This window comes from Protopterus annectens, chromosome 12.part0 (assembly GCF_019279795.1).
Source record: "Protopterus annectens isolate FY-2018-M chromosome 12.part0, PAN1.0, whole genome shotgun sequence".
Taxonomy (NCBI): Eukaryota; Metazoa; Chordata; order Ceratodontiformes; family Protopteridae; genus Protopterus; species Protopterus annectens.
In genome coordinates, this window is record NC_056746.1 from 1,506,399,788 (window position 1) to 1,506,426,750 (window position 26,963).

Sequence of the window (26,963 nt, forward strand, 5' to 3'; positions counted from 1 at the left end):
AAGGGTGTTCATGACATGACTGATATGCATATTTCTGTGGCAACCATGATTGCTATACATTACTCTGATTTATGTTCTGGCATGTATTCAAAAATGACATGATGTGAATGTTTATGTCATTCATTGCTGATATGCGTTACCTATTCACAATAATAATGTTCTGTATAACATGCCTTCATCCAGACATGTATTTATTTATTTACATTTGTTGACCGGGCGTGTCCGACTGGACGTAGGTCCATTTTCAGCTGAGGCCCAGGGAGAAAAGCTCCACAGTTCAAATAAACAGACAGTAGTTACATTGGATTTACATAGCGATTAACAATTTAATTAACATAGCAATTAATTACAAACATAGTTACAGATGAAGAACATAGTACATCAGTAGACAACTAGAATCTTTATCTGTGAAGTACATAACAGACATTAACAATTGTTACAATAAGAAGTTCCTGCTGTATAATAAGTACAATGCTTATGAGCATCCGAGCTTGCTAATTAATATTATTGCTGACATAAAATAATAATTAGCAGGGACAGAAGACACTTTATGGGGTGAATGAATAGAATGCAGTTATTGCGTATGAGATGTATACATCAAGTTGCTATTTAATGCTGTAATTGTTTTTGTTGCACTCAGTTTAATGGCAGACGAGAGATTCTATGTAACTTTTTTGCTGTATAACATACTGCCAGACTATCAGAAACTGTGAGTGGTCCTCTGTTATTACACCACCTATTGTGATGCTGTTGAATTTATATGTTGCTGTTCCCTGTAATTCTGTGCGAGCATGCCCAGTATTACAATGTCAGAGATGTTGGCAAATCAGCAATGGCAAAACTGGATTGATAACATGTCATCTGCTGTCTTGTCATTTGTCACTTTTGTATATTGTCTTTTATTAGACTAGTATTTAGCATTTACACAACTATACAACACTTGCTTGTCTATTAAATGCTCACAGGTGATCAACCCCTTTCCTATGGGTACTACTGTCATTTCTTTACAAAAACATGTCCATTTCTGATTTACCTGACATTACAGTTGTAAGGTCCTTGTGTTCTTGTGTATACATGCTGAGGTGGAAAATGCAGCATTGTTGTCAAGTTGCACACATAAATTCGCTGTATACATCTCATAAGCAATAACTGCATTCTATTCATTCACCCAATAAAGTGTCTTCTGTCCTTGCTAATTATTATTTTATGTCAGCATTAATTAACATATATGTATCACATTTTTGCTCCCCTTTGTTACACTGCAGCTTAATATCGCTAGCACATCCTTTATAAGCATGTCCATTTTTATTTATGTGCATAACCACAGAATTGTTATTATCATTAGATTTATTTATTTTTATTTATTTAACATTTGTTGACCGGGAATGTCCGACTAGGTTCCACAGAGCCTGTTTTCAGCGGAGGCCCAGGGAGAAATGTTCCAATTTACATTGCAGGATTTATGTCAGAAATGCTTCTTATATACTTTCATCACATTTGTCTGCAGGATATGAGTACACTTTAAACATTTCCCTTCAAAAGTAATTATTTGTTAAAACACAATGTAGTGTACCAATTCACTTCCCCTCCTTCGGAATTCTTTCACTGTACTTGCCCTTAGTATTTCTGGGCTATAGCACATGCTTCTATATTGGGTTTGCCTATAGGCAAGCCATTTTGTTTACATTCTGTGCTTATACTTGCAAGCACCTTTCCATGACCATAAACACTAATGCTGCCCACAAAAATGTGCTTGCAATGATTAGTATGCATATTCAGTTAACATTGCTGCTCATCACACTAACATGCTTACATCATGTAGGCATAGCACAGCACCTACAGGTTTGTTAACAAATCCTAGGGAGCATCTTCTTGATTGCTAAACTCTTTGATCTGATGTTCATTCAGTGTGTTGTTTAAATAGCGGACCAGATTCAATAGCTAATATATATTTTACTATAGGTTTAGAGAATAGGGGAACAGGTTTCATGGTGAATGAAGAAGTCAGACACAAAAAAATATTACTGCAGAAGATATTTAATTTATCACACAAACAGCCCCCACAGTTTACATTTATCATTTTGTGTGTGTGTGTGTGTGTGTGTGTGTGTGTGTGTGTGTGTGTGTGTGTGTGTGTGTGTGTGTGTGTGCATGCGTGTGTGCATGCTTGCATGTGCTGGTTTGCATGCATGAGAACAACATGTTGCTTCAGTGTGAGAGTTGCTGTAACAGGCAATATATAAAAAAGGTCAATATGATTTGACACAAATAAGGGTAATTGGAAACCATTATTTTATATATAATAATGATTTTACAAGCCAATCATTTAGTAAATAGTAATAAGGAAGAGGAAGCGTGAGTTACCATAAGAAGGTGAAAGTAATATTGCTGTTATTTACACTGAGATCCACAATGGTTTTTACATCTCTTCTTCTTCTTCTCTTTCGGCTGTTCCCGTTAGGGGTCGCCACAGTGGATCATCTGTTTCTATTTCTTCCTGTCCTCTGCATCTTGATCTGTCACACCAACCGCCTGCATGTCCTCTCTCACCACATCCATAAACCTATCTTAGGCCTTCCTCTTTTCTTCTTACTGGCTCCATCCTTAGCATCCTTTTCCCAATATACCCAGCATCCCTCCTCAGCACATGTCCAAACCAACGATATCTCGCCTCTCTGACTTTGTCTCCAAACTGTCCAACCTGAGCTGACCCTCTAATATACTTATTCCTAATCCTGTCCACCCTCGTCACACCCTGTGCAAATCTTAACATCTTTAACTCTGCTACTTCCAGCTCTGACGCCTGCCTTTTTGTCAATGCCAGTGTCTCCAACCCATACAACATAGCTGGTCTCACTACCCTCTTGCAGACCTTCCCTTTCACTCTTACTGGTACTCGTCTGTCACAAATCACTCCTGACACTCTTCTCCACCCATTCCACCCTGCCTGTACTCTCTTCTTCACCTCTCTTCCACACTCACCATTACTCTGAACTGTTGATCCCAATTACTTAAACTCATCCACCTTCACCAACTCTACTCCCTGCATCCTCACCATTCATCTATCCTCCCTCTCATTCACACACATATATTCTGTCTTATTCCTGCTGTCCTTCATTCCTCTCCTCTCTAGAGCATATCTCCACCTCTTCAGGGTCTCCTCAACCTGGTCCCTACTCACTACAGATCACAATGTCAATGTCAAACATCATAGTCCATGGGGCCTCCTGTCTGATCTCATCTGTCAACCTGTCCATCACCATTGCAAGTGAGAAAGGGCTCAGAGCTGATCTTTGATGTAATCCCACCTCCACCTTAAACACATCTGTCACTCCCACTGCAGATCTCACCGCTGTCACACTACCCTTGTACATATCCTGTACCACTCTTACATACTTCTCTGCCACTCCCAACTTCCTCATGTAATACCACAACTCATCTCTAATCACCCTATCATATGCTTTCTCCAAGTCCACAAAGACACAATGCACCTCCTTCTGACCTTCTCTATATTTCTCCATCAACACTCTCAGAGCAAACATCGCATCTGTAGTGCTCTTTCCTGGCATGAAACCATACTGCTAATCACTAATCATCACCTCCCTTCTTAACCTAGCTTCCACTACTCTTTCCAATAACTTCAAGCTGTGACAGATCATTTTTATCCCTCTGTAGTTACTACAGCTCTGCACATCACCCTTATTCTTAAAAATAGGTACCAAAACACTTTTTCTCCACTTCTCAGGCATCCTCTGACTTTCCAAGATTTCATTAAACAATCTGGTTAAAAACTCCACTGCCATTTCGCCTAAGCACCTCCATGCTTCCACTGGTATGTCAACTGGACCAACAGCCTTTCCATTCTTCATCCTCTTCATAGCTGTCCGTACTTCCTCCTTGCTAATCTGTTTCAATTCCTGATTCACTATCCCCACATCATCCAACCTTCTCTCTCTCTCATTCTCTTCATTCATCAGCCCCTCAAAGTACTCTTTCCATCTGCTCAATACACTCTCCTCGCTTGTGAGTATGTTTCCCCTCACAATCCTTTATCACCCTTACCTGCTGCACATCTTTCCTAGCTCGGTCCCTCTGTCTAGCCAATCGGTACAGGTCCTTTTCTCCCTCCTTAGTGTGCAACCTTTCATATAACTCTCCATATGCCTTATCCTTAGCCTTTGCCACCTCTCTCTTTGCCATGCACCTCATCTCCTTATACTCCTGTCTACTTTCTTCATCTCTCTGACAATCCCACTTCTTCTTCGCCAGCCTCTTCCTCTGTATATTCTCCTGTACTTCCTCATTCCACCACCAGGTCTCCTTGTCCTTCTTCCACTGTCCAGATGTCACACCAAGCACCTTTCTAGCTGTCTCCCTTAACATCTATGCTGTAGTTACCCAGCTATTCGGTAGCGCTTCACTGCCCCCCAGTGCCTGTTTTAACTCTTTCCAGAACTCCACCTCACAGTCACCCTTTTTCAATTTCCAACATTTGATCCTTGGCACTGCTCTCACACTTGTCCTCCTCTTCTTGATCACCAGTGCCATCCTACAGACTACCATTCTATGTTGTCTAACTACACTTTCCCCTGTCACCATTTTACAGTCTCCAATCTCCTTCACACTGGCCCTCCTGCATAGGATATAATCCATTGTGTGTATCTTCCTCCACTCTTGTATCCCACCCTATGCTCCTCCCTCTTCTTAAAATATGTATTCACCACAGCCATGTCCATCCTTTTCAGAAAATCCACTACCATCTGATCTTCTGCATTCCTCTCCTTAACACCATACCTACCCATCACTTCCTCACCCCCTCTGTTCCTTTCACCAACATGCCCATTGAAATCCGCTTCAGTCACCAGTCTCTCACCCTTGGGTACACTCCCCACCACTTCAAACAAGTCATTCCAAAATTTTTCTTTCTCATCCATCACACACCCAACTTGCATGCAAGTATGCATTAACAACATTCATCATTACACCATCAATTTCCAGCTTCATAAACATCACTCTATCCGACACTCTTTTCAGCTCCAAACCACTCTTGGCATACTGTTCCTTCAGAATAACCCCTACCCCATTTCTCCTCCCTTTCACACCATGATAGAACAATTTGAACCCGCCTTCTATGCACTTCGCCTTACTTCCCTTCCATCTGGTCTCTTGCACACACAATACATCAACCTTCCTTCTCTCCATCATATCAGCTAGCTCTCTCCCTATACCAGTCATACTGCCAACATTCAAAGTTCCTACCCTCACTACTCTACTACACTCCTAACCTTCCTCCTCTCTTTCTGCTTTCAGGCATGCCTGCCCCCTCTTCTTCTCATTCGGCCAACAGTAGCCCAATTTCTGCCAGCACCCTGTTGGCTAACAGTACTGGTGGCAGTCATTGTTAACCCGGGCCTCGACCAATCCAGTATGGAAATCTGTATTGTTGTCCGCATATGTTATTTGGCAGAGGTTTTACACCGGATGCCCTTCCTGATGTAACCCTCCCCATTTATCCGCGCTTGGGGCCAGCACGAAGAAATGCACTGGCTTGTGCATCCCCAGTGGCTGGATTAATGTTTTTTACATCTATTGTTATGTAATGTATAGTCACATTGGTCACTGTGTAGTGTTACTACAATATACTGCAGGATCTGCCCTCTACTGCTTTTTCGTTTGGATAATGGGCAGCACAGTCACATCATGAAACATTTCTGTTAAAGGAATATAGAAAGGCAGTAAAACTGAGAAGTCTTTATTCTGCTACCTGTGAGTATAGCTGAGACACACTTTTCATAAAATCTATTCTACAGCATCTCATAGCATAAAATGAAAAGCATACACACATCACTTCCTAAGTTACTGTGTGAATCAGCCTCTATCATGCATTACAGTTACCATAGTTATTGTGCAGATAGGACAAGAATAAGTAGAAACAAAATACAATGTTTCTCAGAATGTGGAAAACACACTGATAATACAAATGCAGACGATTCAGTTAACTCTGAAAAACTAGTCCAGTAATAAGTTTCGTTCTGAAGACAAACAAGACACAAACACACAAGGATAAGATATCTTCGCAGATGGGGAAAAGGGAAGAAAGCTGTGGTTTCAGGCAAGTAGGTGCAAGAACAAGGGGAAGCAAAGCAAAGTCACAGTTTCAAAACTAGAGATACCCCACATCACAGCATGAGACACTGTCCATCAGGAGAACAGTAACTAAAAGGATCCTATGCTCAGACCCATCATGTGTTACAACCCGCAACAACTCTCCTCTTGCTGTAATTTATACATTACCAAAAATGTACATTTTGTCCTGTGTTGAAATATTTAGGACTGATACATTCCAGAAAGTAACAGATATAAAAAGAGTTGAGAATAACAGCCTACCCTGTAGTTGCTGCTGCCAGTTGTAAGAGATATTTGCATTATTGTTATGCAAGTGAACATTATTTCTCTCTAGACTGATAATCTTCAATTGTTTGTTTCTCAGTGAGGTAGCAGTGAGCATTACAATGTTCATTGTTTTCTTTATTCAGAAAAAGGCCATGTCTATTAAACTGTTTAATATAAACTTGGTAAGGAGCACATCCCCACATTCACCTCATTCATGGAGACAGTTGCCTCAGTATTTTATTATACTGCATAATGTTAACTTTTGCAGGGAAATCATAATCACAATTTTAAATGTTATTTATTGTCAGTTATAAAATATTGATACTACATTCAAAATAATCCTGTATTTGTATAATATTGATCAAATTCCCTATGAAATGTCCGTACCAAAACCCATAAAGTAGCATATGGTCATTGAGGTGACTGCATATTGTTAAATATATGCTTGCATTTTGAAACGGAGTGTCCATGTTTTTCCTCTGTATTTTTCATGTAATTTGTTGACATTTTGGTTGGCCACATCCATGTTACTGGATGCTGTCAGAAATGTGTACTTGTTCATAATTAGGTACTAGGCTATTGGCCCAAGGGCCTAAGTAAGCCTAGCCAACAAGGTTCCCTGGCTTACGCCACCCAAGAAAGTTATTTTCCTGTGCCACTGTCCAGCAGAGACACAGAAGTGATCCCTGGGGTGTATTTCCTATTTCCCAACCACTCATCAAGATTTTTCTTGAAGAGTGCTAATGAGGAGCTTTGCTTGACATAGATGGGTAGCTGGTTCCAGAGTATAGGAAGTCTCTGGGACAGGAATTTATCCCGCCAGCATGTCCTGTTTATTGTGGTGACAAAGTTTAGGTCGCTAGAGCATGTAGCTCGGAGAGATTGGGATTTCTTTAGGTGTAGCATGTCCAACAGCTCTGGGTTTAATATAGCTTTATATGTTAGGCAGAGATCTCCTCAGAGTAGGCGATATGCTACAGAGTAAAGCTAGAGTTTTTTGAGACAGTCAGTGTAGGGCATCTGTGATCAGTGTAGGGCATCTGTTTGAGGCCAGTAATTTTCTTTTTGGGGTGCTTCTGTGGCCTTTCCAGCTGCTGCAGATGTCTTGTGAGGTACATTCCAAAAGGGGCATTGTACTCTATAATGGGTCTAATGAGTGCTGAGTAGAGGGGAACAATGACCTCTTTTTTCTGGATGAGAACCCTTTTGTGATGAGGTGTGCCATATAAAAGGATTTCCTGACTACTGTGGAGATGTGATTATCAAAGGAGAGACTAGTGTCCACCTGGGTCTCAAGGTCTTTTATCACACATTCGGCATTAAGTAGACTGCTGTTTATGTGGTAGTTCATGGGTACAGAGTTTTTACCAAAGGGGATGACAATGCACTTTTTGGCATTGAGCATGAGGCCATGCCTCTGACACCAGCCATCTGTCTCAGTGAGGACCTTCTGTAGGATGTCCACATCATTTGGGGACTCGACTATGGCTCCTAGTTTGCAGTTATCTGCAAACTGCCTTAGCCAGAGGCCTTCTGTGTTAGCCTGCACTTCAGAGAAGTAGATGCCAAACAGGAGAGATCCCAGGACTGAACGCTGTGGTACTCCAGTTGTCACTTGTTTGAAGTCAGATTTGGAGTCTGCAACTTTTACAGTGTGAGTTCTGTGAGTGAGCCAGTTGGCAACCCATCTTGTGATGTAGGGATTTATACCTAGTTTAGTGAGTTTAGCTATAATTCCAGAATGGGGATGGTGTCAAAAGCCTTGGCGAGGTCAAGGTAGGCTATGTGAACCACCTTACCCTTGTCTACGGCTTTGGTGACTGCCTCAAAGAAGTCGATCAGGTTCAGAAGGCATGACCTGCCTTTCACAAACCCAAACTGGGTGGGATCCAGAGTTTGGAGGTTACCAATGTCTTTGTTTATGAGTTCCATGATGATAATGTGGAATAAGTATATTGTAAGTTCAGAACTGTTTTCACTGTGGTATTTGGTCATGTTTAGCCACCCCATATACTGTGGAAATGTTGCTTATTCAATGCTAGAAAATTCTCAGTTTTAAACAATCTTTTGATTATGTGCAGGAGTTTGTGGCAGGCATTTACTGTACCTATGCTGAAGTGACTCCATTACATTAAAGATACCAACAGCAGAAAAATGTGAGAACAAGAGGAGTCTATATGATGATTGTAAATAAAAAATAATAATTTACAGAGTATTTCTGTATTTAAAGTCATTCTTTAGTATTTTTGATGTCTAGAATAAATGTATCAAAGTACAGCCTCTTAATTTTAGAGACAGAATAATACATGACTTGACTTTGTTAACTTCCAAAACTATTTTTTTGTATGTATTTTAGGCCCTGTGTACCCTAACCATCAAAGTATTATCATGTATTGTGACTTTTATTTCCTCCTTTTGCCAGTCTCATAGGACACACAAGGAGGTGAGGCTCTGGGATCATGACATTCATTTGGTGAGGGTTAGGAGGTTTTTGGAGATTTTTAATCCATGCTGCCTGCTGACCATCAGCCATCTTTCCATGATGAATTTAGCCAATTTGCTCCTCAATGAGGCTTGAGCCATCTCTGGTCCATTTGTTTCCTCATGAGGTACGAGCTGGCCACAGATCAGTCATCCAGGCAGACATCAGTTTCAGGGCCCCCCATCCCACCCCAGGGGCTCCTAATGCCCCCTCAGAAGCTTTTGAGGGATGTGGACACTTTTGCTGCCAGTGCAAGGAGGAGTACTTGAGTTTCTCCAAGTAGCAACCCCCTTAACCTGTACTGTTATGCCATGACAACACATCCCTCTCGTCTGGACTCAACATGCTACACCACTCACAGCTCCTGCTATGTATCACCCAAGTGGCACCAAGCCACCTTCCCCCTTCCATGTGCCACTCCTTCTCACTCCCCCCATTTACTTCAGCTCCCATGCCACTAACTGAACGTGGCTTGACTGCATTGCAGCTAGGGCTTTATCCCTTCATGCCAGAGGAGCGAGCAGAGGATTTTAGAGATTATGCATGCTCCTGAGCACCTCCTTATGGTACATAATGGGTGTATCACCAAAGCAGGGCCTGCAGTGCAATCTCAGGTGTGTCTCTGTGCATGTGTGTGTGTGTGTGTGTGTGTGTGTGTGTGTGTGTGTGTGTGTGTGTGTGTGTGTGTGTGTGTGTGTGTGTGTGTGTGTGTGTGTGTGTGTGTGTGTGTGTGTGTGTGTCTGCGTGTGTGTGTGTGTGTGTGTGTGTGTGTGTGTGTGTGTCTGCGTGTCTGCGTGTCTGTGTGTGTGTCAGTATGCACACATACATGCCAGCAGTGTGTATGTTCATCTTCAGAGATGCATAGCAGTTGTATCCTCAGCTCTGTCTTCTGCAGTCTGAACTATGTTCATTCCTCCAGGATAGTTGACACAATATTAGGTGATTAGTACTACATATATGGCCACTTTCTCCTGCTCTCTGAATCACTAGATGTCCAGTGTCATTGAGACTGTAGTAAGTCATGTAGCTAGCATCTCTAAGGTAACAAATATTAACTAAATCAGCAGCAGCTCTATTGTGTTTGTTTGATGTTTGTTTTAAACACTTGTTAACAGAGAATGCTCACAAGGGAAGTTCCATTTTCAATATAGCCTTGCTGAAAAACTCTTTAGAAGTAACAGATAATAAACCTACAATGCAAATTATATATGAGGAGATAATGTAATATGCAGTGATAACTAAAATATGAATTTCCAAGGCTAATAAATAAATTAGAAAAATGCATATCGTAAAGTGTTAAACAAAGCTACAATGTATAATGCAGGTAATAAATGAGATGGCAGTAAGACAAAATGAGGGGATACCTAATGCAAAAGTTACTAAGTAAAAGTTAAGTATTGTGGTTTGACAAGGTATATAGACATGACTGAGGATACTTATCACAAACATGCACACGTCTGACAGAGATGTCAGTGTATGGGAGCGAAGGAGAAAAAAGAATAACCTGAAGATGGGACTGGAAAGGGAAACAGCATAAGAAGTTTATAAATATTGGCAACACAAGAGTGAATGCTGTGGCTTTATATACCGTGCAAAGCTCTCCTTCACTTTATTCCTAAGGCTTTTTACCTGGAGATTAAATTGTAACAGGTCATCAGTGACTCAGCTGACAAACATTCATCTGCTTTTACTTCAGTTAGTGTTAAATTGAAAACTGTAGCATCAAACGTTCGAGCAAATAAAGTTATGCTAGGATTAAGGCACAAACAACATTCATTTATTTTTTGAAGAATTGTTCATGCTGTATTAGCTTATCACTTCCACAATACTTGGTGCCATGTCGTATTTGCATGCATAGTAAGGACAAGAAGGACAAGCACAGATCCTTGACGTATTCATACACATAGGCCAACACCTCCTTTATACCTTAACACCTCTGTCCATTTGGTCAGGAAATTTGTGAATCATCTGGTGACATTAAGGATGACACTAAGATTGCTCAAAATCTCCAGAAGCATAGCATGGCAGACAGTGTCAAAAGCTTGAGAGAGAGCCAAGAAAATGACACCAATATGTCTGTCATCTAACAGGCATCGCCTCAATTCTACCAAATACAACAAGGCAGTGTTAATACTGAAAAAATGTCTGATCCAGCCTGGATACAGAAAATAATGCTGGTGTTAGTGATGTACTGAAAGAGCTGTTGGTGCATACATTTACTTAATACTTTTCAAAGAGAGGAGAGTGGGACAACTATTAAATATGACTAAGGGGGGAACTGAACAAAGCCTACATGGTGTTTTTAACCATGCAGGCATCACGCTGTGCTGCTTACATGAAAATAAGCAGGTTTTAGATACAGTAAACACTGCTGAGCAGCACTCATGCATGCGCCAACACGGGAAGTTCTGGGACATGCAAATCACCTCATAACCAGGTGAATCTCATGCAAATGAGTCAGGTAGAGCAATCCACCAAGCAGATAGGCAGCTCTTCAGACCCTGTGTCAGTGTCTGTAGTGTACATGGAAAAATTATGTATACAGGAGTGTAGACAGACAAAAGGGGCTGTAAAAATGTAGATATATGGACAGAAATGGCATACCTTATACAGATATGAGCAAAACTGTCCTCATGTGTGTCTGAAAAATTAAAGGAAATAAGTTAAATTAATTTTATTTTTTTGATAATCTGGGCATGTTTGCACAGTGTACTGCAGTGTGCAAACATGCTTTAAAAAAATGCAAAAAACAAAATTAATGTTATGTGACAGAAATGTATTACAGGACCTTGTGTGGAATGTCTGCTATGGTACATTGGTGCCGTTGCTAATGTGGTAGGGCTATGAAGTGTGTAGCTTCCAGGCTGTGACTACAGATGCCTATGCAAATGGGGTGGAGTTACTGAATAGCATAAAGAGGTAACTGTGTCCACATATCCCCTTCATGTAGGCAGATAACCATGTTGGTGTTTACTGAGGAGGCAGCTGACATCAGCGGAGGGTGTGTCCAATGACTTCTAAGCTTATTTCAACTTAGCTGTGCCTGTTTGTGTGGCACGCCACCATGCTGAGTGTGTCCATTCAGAGGGAGTGTGTGCACTAACTTCTAAGCTTTGTTTAGCTAAAGGGCACTTGTTTCTGCAGTGCACCGCTATGATGAGTGTTGAAGTATGATTTGTGTGAACACTAAATGCTAAGCTTTGTTTACCTACAGAGAGTACATTTGCACAGCGTGCCACAGTGCTGAGTGTATCTAAAAGCCAGTGACGTATAAATTAGTTCTGACCCCTGTTTAACTTAAACTATAGCCATTAAATAATGTTAATGATACACTAGGCAGGTGGAATGCATCATAGGTAGCCAATCACATAGTCAGCACCTACAGCAGACCACTATAAAATATGCATATACCCTGCAATCTGATTTTATCCCCATACTCTGCAGCATTGGAGTACAGACTTGGAAATTGTAACTGAGAGATGCAAGGGGGTGCTGCAGGTCTGCTACATCAATATGTGCTAGAGGCTAAAGTCGATGATGCTGCTGCTGACTGTAGGTCTAGACAGAGAAGGAGAAGAGTATTCAGGCCCAGGCAACCTTCTAGGTACTACAAGAGCTGGAAACTGTAGAGAGCTACAGGATGGAAAGGGACAGACTATAAGAACTCATTGAACTCTGCTGCCCTCAACTCAGACCCAGAGCCACATAGGGGAACCCATCCCAGTAGAAACAAAGGTATGTGTAGGCCTTAGGATACTAGCTACAGGTACATTCCAAAGACCAACTGGGGAAATGATGGGGGTCTCACAGGCATCAGCATCCAGGGTACTCCACCAGTTCCTGGATGCCATGCTACCACATACCACTGAGCATATTCCTTTTCCCCTCACCTCTGAGGTGGGAGCCAGCAATATGCAACACTTCTACCATGTAGCATACTACCCTGAGATACTGGGTGCAAAAGATTATACTCATGTACACATCAAGTTACCACCTGGTGAGGAGGGTAGAATCTACATCAACTGCAAGGGGTACCACTCCATCAACTGCCAGGTCATGTTCAATGCCCAGGGGATTATCATGAATGTGTGTGCTGGCAGCCCTGGCAGTTATCACAACTCCCATATCTGGCACACATCACAGCTGTACCAGATGTTTGCTAGGGGGGACATCCCACCCAGCCATTTACTGGGGGATACTGGCTACACACTGGAACGGTGGATGATGACAATCATCAGAAATGCACACACACCTAAGGAAGATCACCATTATGAGGCACACATACAAACTAGGAACATCATAGCGCATGTGTTTGGGCTTCTGAAGTCATGGTTTCCATGCCTCGATATATCTGATGGATCCCTGCAGTACTCTTGAGACACATGTGCACATATGTTCATATTAATTGCCATGCTACACATTATGATCCTGTGGAAACAGCTGCAACAGGATAAGCAAAGGGAAGGGATACACAGCCCCCCACCAGTGCCTAGGTCACTATAGTCACAGTCACAGGATGAACCCCCTGATGATGTCCCTGTAGGCAGACGTAGGCATGCCCAGTACATCCTGGCTTTAGCTAAGAGACAACCCACAGCACATTCAGTAACAACCTAGGACCCTAGGGACAGAAACCTTACTCCTACTTACATGCATATATTAAAAATGTTGATGCCAGGCAACCCATACAACATGTAACTATCCATGTTCTTCGTGTTTCACTGTTGCAGTCATCACACTTGGGTTATCTGCCTGCAGGTAGCCTTCAGTCAGCCCGAATACCAGAGTCTTGGGATTCCTGCATCGGATGCTGTTGCCTGTTCCATGATGTCAGGTCATCAGGGGTATAAAACATGCAGCCGATGCCATTATATCAGCTTTTCTTGCCGTGCGGCAGCCCGAAGCAGAAGCAGTTTGCAAGTGCCGGTCAGCCGCTACCTGAAATTTTCATTTTTTGAGTTTCAAACCTGAAGTCTTCTAAAGCTAAGTACCCTGTTGGGGATTCTTTTTTCTTGCTCTAACCGATGCCAGAAAAAGTTAACAATTGCCTTGCCTGTGGAAAGCAAATACCTCACAGAGATTTTCATTCTTACTGTGTCACCTGTTTAGGCCCAGACCACAACGTTCCTCGCTGTTGGTTTTGTGCCTTGTTTAATGCCTGAACTATTCGTTGTTGGGCTATCTTTATTGCTAAATTCTTTCACTCTCATTCTCCGTGTTCCGAAATGGCTTCCATAAGCCATCTGACTACCAATCTTTCGAAAAAATGTAAGGATAAAGACAGGAACAGACCGCATAGGTCCAAAACTGCCGACGGTGCTTCCGTTAAGCTAGTCACCAGTCCACCAGTACTCAGTGAGGCACCTTCGCAGCCCCTAATACCCACTTCTACAGATTCGCAGGCCTCTGATGATACCCATTTGGAGTCCGGTATGCCGCAAGATCCTTCTTCGATTATTTAACCTGCAGATGTCTCTACCTTGGATGGGTCTGGAGCCGCTGTGCAGGCACAGGCTTCTAAGGGTGTATTCTGACCTTCTGATGTTCGTATTAAACCTACTACTTCGTTTCAGACTAAAACGACCGAGTTTCTCAGGTCCAAACTTCGCACTATGCCTAGAAAACCAACGACCAAAGCACATGCTCAAGCTCCCTTGCCACAGAAACAAATGTTTAGAATGGCTGAAGACCTTATAACTCTAATCAGGGTAAGCCAGCCTTCCCCCTCTAAAAGGCAAAGAATTGATTTCCCTTCTGATTCAATAGACTCTGAATCCGATGACTCTGATCCCTCTGATTACCAGGACATACCCTTATCTACCTATGAGGATTTAGATGCAGAGGATTCCATTCCCTCTGCCTCTCCTCCAGAGGACTTTTCTTTTGGTGAAATCTTGCATACCTTAAGAGAGCATTTCCAATGGGAATGCCAGGATGACCCACAGTCCAAGAAGAGACTCAGAGAATTTTTAGACTTGCCTCAGCACAGGCCTCTAGCTATACCCCCTGTCCTGGATATTGTAGATGATGTTTTCATGGAATCCAGTCTTACTCCTGATACTTTACCACCAGCTCCTAGAAAGCCTGACAGGTACTACAGGATACCTGACTCTCACAAATTTCTCTTTAAGAATCCCACTGTGGATCCAGAGACCATTTCCCAGGGACCTAAAGGTATTAAGGCTACTACAGCCAAAAACCCTACCCCTTCGGACAGGGATTCAAGGGCTCTAGACAGATGGGCAAGAAGGTATATACCTCTACAACTCTTGCCATAAGGGCTTTAAATTGCCAGTTTCACATGTTGAAGTACCAGCAGCATATTATGGAACTAATTAAACAAAAAATGTTGTTGCTTCCAGATTTTGCAGAGAATAAAGATTTACAAGTTATTGCATTCTGCAAACCAAGTCAGTAAACATACTTTGCAGTGTGGTTTTGATGCCTTAAAAGCATCTTGCAGGGCTGCTGTCATTGGGTCTGTACTGAGAAGGCATGCTTGGCTGAAAGAACAAATCTTGCCCGACCATGTCAAAGCAAAATTACTAGATGCTCCATTAAACCAGGAACGTTTGTTTGGCACAAAAGCAGAAGAGGTTCTTAAAAAGATGGAGGAAAAAGCTAAATCTATGCAAACTGTTAAAATATTTCTTACAGGTACAGCCACCTAGATTCAGTAGGCATTGGCATTCTAAAAACTGGTCCTTTCCAGTCCCTACCAGGTCTTCTCAGCCCAAACCTAGGGACAACAGACCACCAAGGCTACAGTCTCAGGGTACGCAGAGATCTAAACAATGGAGTGCTCCCCTCTCAAAAACAGAGAGTGGTAAGCCACCCTGTTATGGAATAAATTCACAATGACTTGTCCTTCATCCTTCCCAGCCATGCCCAAGTACTTGCACCCCTAAGAGGAAAACTCACCCTGCGTGCAAAAAACTGGATGTCCATTACCCAGGACCGATAGGTCCTAAACATTGTATCCCAGGGATACAGATTCTACTTCCACTCACTGCCATCCCCAAGCAGGTTGCCAGACCTTCCTCCAAACCAGTGGGCAGAGGCTCAAAAGCAAGTACTTTCTCTTCTCAGTATCAGGGCTATTCAACCTGTTCCAATAGAGCAAAGAGAACAGGGTTTTTACTCCAGACTGTTCCTGGTGCCCTGAAAAGAGGGCTCTTGGCACCCTATCCTAGACCTGTCCATTCTCAACTCCTTCCTGGTGGTACGAATATTCAGAATGCTTACACTCCAGCAGCTGCTTCCTATGCTAGCCAAGGACTCCTGACTAGTCACCCTAGACTTAAAAGAAGCTTATCTGCACATCCCCATAAGTGAATCTTGCAGGAAATATCTATGTTTCAGGGCAGGCTCTATGCACTGTCAGTTCTCTGCACTTCCATTTTGACTTATCTACTGCTCCCAGGGTATTCACAAAGTGCCTGGTTCCAGCCATTGCATACTGCAGGCAGAGAAATATTCAAATTTATCCATACTTGGACGATTGCCTGATTCAGACGGACAGTCAGGAATTGCTACTTCAGCACCTGGCATTTGTAAAGAGATTTGTAACTTCTCTGGGGTACACAATTAATGAAAAGAAATCACATCTGGTACCCAGCCAAAAGATTGTATTCCTGGGAGCAAGCTTGAACACAACTTCCCAGATGGCATTCATTACTCCAGAAAAGCAGGTTTATTTGACAAACGACTTCAAACCAATGGCCTCCAGAACCTAGCTGTCTGCAAGAAAAATACTGCAAGCCCTAGGGTTCATGGTCTCATGCATTCTACTAATTCCATATGCAAGACTGCATATGAGGAAACTTCAGTGGTACTTAAAAAGTCTCTGGTGCCAACATTCTCAGGACCTGGAAACAATTATTCCTATTATTCCTTGTCTAAGGGTAGAGTTCCTTTGGTGGGCAGAGGCTTGCAACTACAATAAGGGTCTCCCTTTCAATCAACCCCTCACCATCCAAACCCTGACAACAGATGCATCAGACTATGCATCAGGGTCTCACATGGCTGGCAAATGCATTCAAGGCAAACGGAGCCCAGGACAAATTCACCTACATATCAATCAAAAAGTAATGTTAGCTGTACAGAATGCTCTGACAGCCTTCAAAAACCTTATCCTTCCAGGACAACTCTTGATAAAGACAAACAACACCACAGTTATGTGGTACATAAACAAGCGGGAGGAACTCATTCCTACCCACTCTGCAGGTTAGCCATGGCCCTGTGGAACACAGCCTTGAGCAACCAAGTGCACCTGTAAGCTCAATTCCTGCCAGGCAAACAAAATTCACTTGCAGACGACTTAAGCAGAAATCTACTGATGATGAGTGGAAACTGGAACCCAACTCATTCAAACTTCTAACCCACAGGTGGAGGACACCAGAGGCCTCCCCCCAAAACCATCAATTGAGCAAATTTTGTGCTAGAAATCCCCACAGCCAAGCATGGAAAGTGGATGCCCTATCCTTTACATGGGAAAACCTCTCAATTTATGCCTTTCCCCCTCTGGCACTCCTCTCAAAAGTACTACTCAAGATCAAACAGGACAAACCAAGCACAATCCTTATTGCTCCGGACTGACCCCACCAGTCCTGGTACCCACCCCTATGCAGTTTGGCAGCAGTGCCACCCCGGCTCCTACATCAGACCCCCTCCCTGCTGTCCCAGCAGGAGGGATAGATTTTGCATCCTCAGCTGCAAATCCTGAACCTTGCAGCCTGGCTTATTCCCTGAATACTCCACCAGCAACCCTCAGCAAACAAGTGCTGGACGTCATCCTTGAGGCCAGATGGCCTAGTATTAGGAAATCCTATTCAGAAAAATGGAAAAGATATTGTTCTTGGAGCCAGTCTCAAGGAAAGGACACAGCCATGCCCACCTTAACTCAAATCCTAGATTACCTAGCAGAGTTGCTCCACAAAGGCCTATCCTTTTCTTCTATTAAGATTCATGCCTCGGCCATCTCAGCTCATTATAATACTGAGCCATCTCTCGTTTCTCACCCTCTGGTCAAATAGTTCCTGAGAGGAGCTAACAATTTAAGACCCCTGAGGGGAGCTCCCACCCCTGCCTGGGACCTTAACTTTGTACTAGAGAAACTCATGCTTCCCACTTTTCAGCCTTCTGCTACAGCACAGTTAAAATTACTCTCTTGGAAAACAGCCTTACTTCTAGCCATCACTTCAGCAAGAAGAGTGTCTGAGCTACAGGCTCTAATGGCTGTGGAACCCTTCATTATTTTCCATGCTGACAGGCTACCCTCAGAACTAACATATCTTTTATGCCCAATGTGGTATTCAGTGTGGCTCTGAACCAATCCATCCATTTACCAATCTTTTTCCCTTATCCTCAGAATCAAGGGGAAAGAATCCTGCACTCCTTGGATGTGCACAGACAACTCAGGTTCTACCTTGACAGGACTATGCCTTTTAGAAAATCTGACCAGCTGCTAGTCAGCTTTGCTACAGGGGCAGAGGGCAAGGCCATTTCAAAGCAAACTATTTCCAAATGGATAGCACACTGCATCAATTTCTGCTACAAGCACCATGGAAAACCTACCCCACAGGGGATCAGAACTCATTCCACTAGGGCTACCTCAACCTCTACAGCATTTCTTAGGGAAGTCCCTACCAGTGACATCCTGGAAGCTGCAACCTGGAGTTCTGTCCACTCCTTCACCAAGAAAAAACGTTGACCCGTTCGGGCAAAACTTGTGAACACAAAACAGCTCCCCAAACAGGTCTGTCCACACAACAACTGCTATCAGCAAAATAAATCCAACCGGATGATGTAAAAAAACAAATTTAATGTGACAAACAAATATCTGGTTTAGCGCTTTCACTCGCGACCACAGCGAGCTTCCTCAGAACAATTAAAATAAATGTTTTACATACATTTATAATTGAAATTGGCGCCAAAAAGCGCTGTTTTAAAAAATTCCAAGTTAAAGTGATATAGCATCATTATACAATGTTAAAAAAACTTCTAAAATAAAACACAACTGAATAGTCATCTGTAATATAATATATGTACTTAAATACTCCTTGAAAAACTTGTGTTTATCTAAATATGTATGAATGTTGAATATAAAAATGTGAATATGAATATGAAGACTATGTTTACTTTTAAATGTTATATAATGTTGTAAAACTGTCGAAAATGCTTACATAATAAACTCAAAATATATGTATGAGTTCACTCATTTAACATCAATTAATATTTAATGGACATATGTGTCAAATAGGCTACTTACAATACCCACCAAATGAACTAAAAATATTTATTTAGTTCATTCATTTAACATCAATAGGGGTTTTATGGACATGTAGTCATTTATACCTGGTGGAAAAGTGGCATCTGTATACACCTGCCAATATAATTCTCTATAGGCTAAGTAGTTACTAGTGTTGCCTCCTCTTGGATTGTTCTTTATAATCTCTATAATGGCAAATTTAAATGTGTGCTCAGTCCCTTTTTCAATAATGTGTCTGGCTAGAGCATTTTTGTTGTCTCTCCTTCTTATACAGTATGTATGGGAATAGATTCTTTGCTTAAAAAACCTCTCGGTCTTCCCGATGTAAAATGCAGGACAGACCGTACATGAAGCAATGTATACCAGCATCTTGGTTTTGCAGTTCCCTTTAGATGTAAATATTTTAGTCCTATTTAAATTCATTAGCTTAATAGGACTATTTTCATTAATGTAGCTGCACTGGTTACATGCCCCACACTTGCTAGTATGTGTAATGAATTCAGTCAGTCCATGTTTAGGTAATTCTAGTAAATACTTTAAGTTCCTTCCCATTTTGTTGACAAATATTGGCTTACTGCCAACCTTCTCCGATGTTTCCTGTTCACATGTTAAAATATGCTAATTATTGGTTATGATATCTTTAATTACATTACTGAAAGGACCAAATTCAATAATACAAGCCTTTTTGTATTTTTTAATGACTCCTGTTGTTGTCTCATTGCGTACTGGTACTTGTCCTAAGTGGGAGGCATTTATTCCCAATAATGAAGTGTACCTACTATCTCTTAGGTCCAAAATATAGCTTGATATGTCATTCATTAAATCTATAGCATATCCTCTTTCAGAAAATAAGGAAGTAATGAATCCTATCTCCTTAATCATATCAGTGTGTTCAGACGTCATTCGCATGGCTCTAATGCATTGACCTTTGTATATATTACACTTCATCTTTCTTGGATGGTAACTATGAAAGTCTATATAAGAATTTGAAAAAGTGTTTTTTCTATAAATGTTTGATTTCAAACATCCATTATGAACAGAAACCAGTGTGTCCAAATATGGAACCCCTTGATTGTTGTGTACTTCAGTGAATTTTAAATATTCACTGCTAGAATTAATATATGCAATAAAATCAAAGTAAGAACTGTCCTCACCATTCCACATAATATAGATGTCATCCAAGAATCTGGAGTAGCAACAAATAGACTTGAAGTGTGTACTACTGAAAATATGATTGTCCTCCCATTCCAGCATGACCAGGTTAGCAAATATGGGCGCACACGCAGCCCCCATAGCTACTCCCCTGGTCTGCTTGAAAAATTCCCCCTCAAAATATATAAAATTATTTTCTAACACTATGGACATCAAGTCCGCTAATAGTGTTATAGTATCCCAAGTCAAGTCAGTATGTCTTCTTAAGCAGTTAGTAAATGCTTCCAATCCTTCCTCAATTGGAATGCTGCTAAATAAATCAATGACATCTATACTACTAAATATAGTGTTTGTGTTAAATTTAAAAATAGGGTATTTTTTCAAAAATTCCCAAGAATCTTTTACCATGTGTTTGACATTATCATATATAGGTTTCAACATATTGTCAATGACCACCCCAATTGGAAAAGTTTTTGACTTACTGCCTGAGATTATCGGCCAGAAAGGGGGGTTGATGTAGTCTTTGTGGACCTTAGGAATACCCACAATGGTGGCCATAGTGGGGTGGTCCACAGACATGTAGTGGTATAGATCTTCAGATATTCTCTGATCTAAAAAATATTCTTCTAAATACATGTCTGTTCTTCTATAGGCAATATTAATCTCATTCTGTGAAATAGATGTATAATTGCCTGATTCATGCAAAATGTCATGTATAATCCCACTATAAGTGATGGCATCATAAATAACTAACTCCTTCACCAAGCATTACCACTTACCTGTCTTTTCTAAATCCAGAGCTGGATTTGCCACAACAGTCTTACAAGGCCTGCTAGCCATCCCTACTATTTCTTGACTGCCACCCTTCCTCAGCTTTGGGAAACAACCCAAGTGTGATGACTGCAACAGTGAAACATGAAGAACATAGTACAGTTGTGTACACTTAACATAAATGTAGATGTTCGAGTGTATTCGCTGTTGCAGTCCTGGTTACCCTCCCTCCAGCCCCCTGACTCTTCTATGCTTTCTACCTATCCTCCTTTTGGCCATATCTTATGGCTATGGTATTTACTTTTTACTGGAGGTATTCCACACCATGTAATTGCTTCCTATTTTGGGGGCTCCTGACACCGAGGGCAAGAAAAACTGATGTAATGGTGTCGGCTGCATGTTTTATACCCCTGACAACCTGACGTCATGGAAGAGGCGACAGCATCTGACGCAGAAATCCCAAGACTCTGGTATTCGGGCTGACTGAGGGCTACCTGCAGGCAGATAACCCAAGTGTGATGACCGCAACAGTGAATACACTTGAACATCTACATTTATGGTAAGTGTACACAACTGTACTATGTATTGGCTGTGTACTGCTTGCATCGCACAGAGTCAGCCCTGAACTACAGTCCTGTCAACTGCTGCATTTGCAAGGTAAGTCTCTAATGTAAACACTACTTGTAAGGATTACTGTAATATGGTATTGTATGTATGGATCTGCTGCATTTATGCAAGGAAATATAGTGGGCTGTGTGACAGAAGTAACATCCAGATGGGACTACAGATACCTAGTCCAATAGTGTGTGTTCCCTAATAATCACTAGGCCTCGTGGTTGGAATATTCACTACATCAGTCGAGGGAGATGTTAAACAGTGGGGTCAGATGATATTTGGACTACTGTCTATCCCAGCAGATCATGTGCTGTTGTTCCTCCACCCCCAACACAGCAGTGTTCCCATAGAACTGCTTTAACAGTAAGTCAGGAATGGTATATCAGCAGAGCAAGCAATCTCAGGGCTGTAACATAGAACTCGATCATACATTGTATGTCACATGTAATTCAGGAATAACAACGTACATATTTATGCTGTTGACTGTGTGATAAATGATTACTTTTAGTGTGTGTGGCTCAGTGGACTAGGGAAGTTAGCATGGGTGATGATGTTGATGGTTCTAATCTGGAAGTAGTCACATCTTTTGCATGTGAGGTATTATGTTGGTGTTTTCACAGACTATCAGTCTGCATGTGGTGTAACATTCTGAACGTAAGTCACATATTAAGTACAACAGACAGCTGGGGAATGCCGTGGACATACGAGTGACATGCAGTACTGCAGAAACAGGGACATATGTCATTGTCTGTAACACACAAACTCCCGGCCTGGAGTACAGGTAGGTGTGGCCTGGAGCCACTTTATAAGTACTGACAGTCCCACTGGGTATGCCCATACACTTAGTTAAAATGAGTGCACTTCTGTTGCCCCTTCATCAAAATTACCTGTTATGTGTAGATATGTCTATACATACAGACATATACGTATACATACCCATCTGTCACTATCTCTCTCTCTCGCATAATAACACGTATACATATCATACACTCACAGCTACATTTATATATACATCCCTGTTATATACATAAATATGTGTGTGGATGTATTGTCCTACATACCTTAATAATGGTGAGTAAATCTGCACTATCACACATCCATACTGTTGCTCAAATCCAAACTAAAGGTGCAACAGTACATAATCCACTTATCTACAGACAAGTGTGCCTGCTGGATGTCACCATGGTGGTGACATAGATGAACAGGTGGTGTAATGCATAATGTTGTTAATGCATGCATGGACAGGGCACATTGTTCCTGCCCACAGTTTTGCCTAAGTGCAAACAGCCACATATTGCCATACTGGTAACTGTACACACACAGCTAGGATAATAATAGTCATCTCACTGCTAGGATAGTAGATGCAGATAACAGTATGAAGCAAAATTACTCTGCAGGCCACAGATGCTGTTCAACACAAGCCTAATTTGTGTAATGCACAAGTACTGTGCCTTCAATCACATATACAACAGACTTAATCTGTGGCCCGTGCGATAAGTACTGTGATCTATAGTGTATAAGACTAGATAGGGAAGGGTTCTAATCTCACTCCAGGCCACTTGGCGTGCATGTGTGTGTGTGTGTGTGTGTGCATATCCCCTTACAAAACAACTGGCATGCCCTCATGGGCTATCCATCTGCAATGGTTATGTACCTTTTGGCCCTGTAACTTGCTGCTGGCTTCCAAACTGCCCTCTTCTACAAGGCTAGAAGATGTCATCCACCTTAAGACTACCAGCAGACAGTGTATTATCAGACTTAAGCTGTGGTGTATGCGATAAGTACTGTGAGCTAAAGTGTATAAAACTAAATAGGTAGGGGTTCTAATCTCATTTCAGGCTACTTGGTGTGTGTGTGTGTGTGTGTGTGTGTGTGTGTGTGTGTGTGTGTGTCACCCTGCAAAACAACTGACATGTATTTGTAGCACATGATGTGGCCCCCCAAAGGACTGACCACAACAAGACCTGCTGATGTCATCATGCATAATATGTCCTAAATTAGGAGGTATGTTGCATGCATCCTGTACTGTGATCTGTAGTGTGTACCATTACATAGGTAAGTGTTCTCGTCTACATACAGCCAACTTGCATTACGTGTGTGCCTTGGCATGCCCTGTACACAGAGATTGGAAGTGGTGCTAACCTCAGTGCAGCCATGTTTGTGTGTGAGCTTGTTAGAGCATTTTACATCATGTTATGGAACCATAGCATGTTTGAACTTCACTAGCATATTGGCCACATATCCCTCACATTTATAGACATCCTTATACCCGTTGTTACAGAATCACTTACAGGTGACTGTGGCCTCAGATATGCCATATGATTCCTGTCATACCACTGTAGAGACATGGTGATCTGAGGCACCTTAGGTGGAAACCTGTGTGGCCAGGTCTGTGCATCCAGTTCTTTCACCCCTGAGTATGTACATCACATGTTGCGACTGATGTGCTACATACCAGGTACATAAGTCTAACTGATAGAAATTATACTACATATATATTTGCATGGAGTTTATGGCCATTAGTATGTCAACAGGCATGTGTTTGCAATACCCTCTTGCAGGATAGTGACATACAATGGAGACTGTATGAGTACTTACAATTTGCAGGCATCAGCCAACACTTTTAGCCACAGTCAGTCAGTAGTCATGTGCATTGTGGGTAAAAGGATTCCTAACAGAAGAGGATCCAGGACTGTGCCCTGTTAAGCACTGTTGCTTACAGATCAGCTATTGGAGGCGGATGTCCCTATGTTGCGCATGTTTGCCATCAATGGTTCCCTTAATGACCCCTACAATGACAGCATTGTGGATGCCTAAGTGGTGCTTTGTAAAAGTTGCCTGAGTGGATGATATAGTCAGATGGCTTGGCTCAGTCAAGGGTGTCATTCACCCTTATGTACCCTCACCCAGGTCCTTGGTCACTGCCCCGGAAATGTCCACCATGTGTAACAGTCATGCTCCCCCATCATACATCCAAACTGTGTACAATCAACTGTGTTTAGAACACGTATATGTGTGCTGATCAGCTCCATGATGATTGCCCCTTTGGGCATACAGATATGGCTATTTAGACAAAGAGGTGTACATTTATGTCAGTCAATGGGTGCACCACCTCTGTACAAGGGTAAAACAGTTGCCGTTGTCCACTCAGCTGTTGTGTAGCCAGTGGTGTCAGTATGAATGCAAGGGTTTCCTAATGGTGTTATTAATCCTTGTCAAATCACATGTAGGATGCAGCCTGGAATGTTAGCATGTGCAATATATGCTGTGTATCTTCCAATGAGAGGCCAGGTATGAATGTCTCTGAAAATATAGAAGTTATGGGACAGGTTGTAGGAATGTCATGTGTGGGGACAGGGGAGTGTAGTGGATGCAGAGAGTGAGGGAGTACAGGTTATGTATGAGTACAGACCCATCATATATGGCATCATGATGTATGAGGTCACTGACACTCTGGGCCTGTCTTTTGAGGTCACACATGTAACTATACCATGCATTGTGGTTCTGCTTTGTGTAGGTGGCTACTTTGTCACTTGCCATGTCTACAGAAAATGTATGTGCTTCTTTTAGCTGAGGAGATAGTGCCTCCATGTTAGCAGGGGCACACCCTCACCCCAACTGTCACACAGCACTGTCCACCTGTTATTGTACAGCCTCCTAGTGGCAGTTGCCCATCAGTCAGGTTTGCTGAGCCATGATAAGTCTGTGTCCCTCCTGTCATGTACAGCCAAGTTCATGCAGTTTTGCTGCTAACATAATGCATGGGTGTAGAGCTCTGCATGCTTGCCTATCCCATCTGAAGGGGGGGTGCACTCAAGCTATGTCAACCATCCCACAGGAGGTAATAAATGGCTTTCTTGACATATATGTCTGTATTGTCTGCAAGGGGGGCACATGCAGCTAGTTCTAAGGAGACTGATCTGTGGCCAGGATCCACCAGGTAGAACCTCACATGGGGGGGCTGTACTGGTCACCCATATTGGTAAACACATAATGGTATATGTTAGTTCTGCATGTGGGGATGTCATGGCACTACAGCAGGGCATTGTAGATAAGCACCTGAACCATCCTTTGGGCAAGTGAATTGCAGCACAACTAAGCAACACAGTGTGTACATATTACACTTCCCTAATGTGTTTGCCTGTGCTCTGAACAGACACCTTGTATGACTGACTTCTTGCAACATGCTGAAAGAAACTGCAATACTTACTTGCACAGAGGAAAACTAGCATGTAGTGCCAAGCAGTGTCCCCAGATCTCTGAGTCATGTCACCTGAAATGCCATGATAGGAGTTAGCATGGATAAGAGCACTAACACTATCGTACACCTACTGACACATGACCAAACACTGTTACTTTTGCTCAAGGCCAGATTATGCCTACTGACCATAACCGGCAGAGCCCATTGACTGTTACACTATGCAATGGATGTCAGACATATGTCTCAGTCCACCAACCATGGCCTGACAAGGTGTATGAAAATATTAGGCCAGCAGGCCTGGTTGGAAACTGTGTATGTCATGTACAGAGTGTTATGTCGACTGGTGGATAAGCAAGTGTCTGACAGTCATACTCTAGGAAGATAACATTGGGAGACCTATACTGCAATGATTCCAGTCATCAGTGGAGTTCTCCATCCTCCATCCTCCATTATTGGCGTACCCAATCTACCTAATACCTCTCTGCAGTCACATCCACTGTCAGTGACCTCTGACTGAGTACATTAGCAGGTGATTGCATATTAAAAGCTGTCACAGAGTACCACACAGAACCAACAGTTATCCAGGATGTTGATTCACAGAGGCTTGGGACTTATTCATGTAGGGGATACTCTGCATGTAGTCACAAACATGTGGGACCCAGCTATAGGCACACTAGTGAGGGTTTCCTAACAGAGTGTAAGTTCTATGCTGATTGCAGGACCCACAATGTAGTCTATTTTAGCTACTGTGTGTTCTGCCATGTGTATTATATCAGAAAGAATAATCATTTAAAGAGCATATTTTAGAACATAATAGAGACATTAGCAATGGGAAAGAAAGTAGTGCCTTAGCAAAACACGTTACAGAATTTGGTCCACAACATAAGTTTAGATTTTTTGTGCTAGAAGTGGTTACTGACAATATCTGAGGGGGTGACAAAGAACAGGATGGAGTCAACTGAACAGAAGTGGATTCTTCAGTTTATGGCTGATAAAATACGAGGAATAAATAATGCAGTTACATTGAAACCTTACCTATGGGCATGTAGGCTGAAGCATTGATTTATAAATGGGTTTTT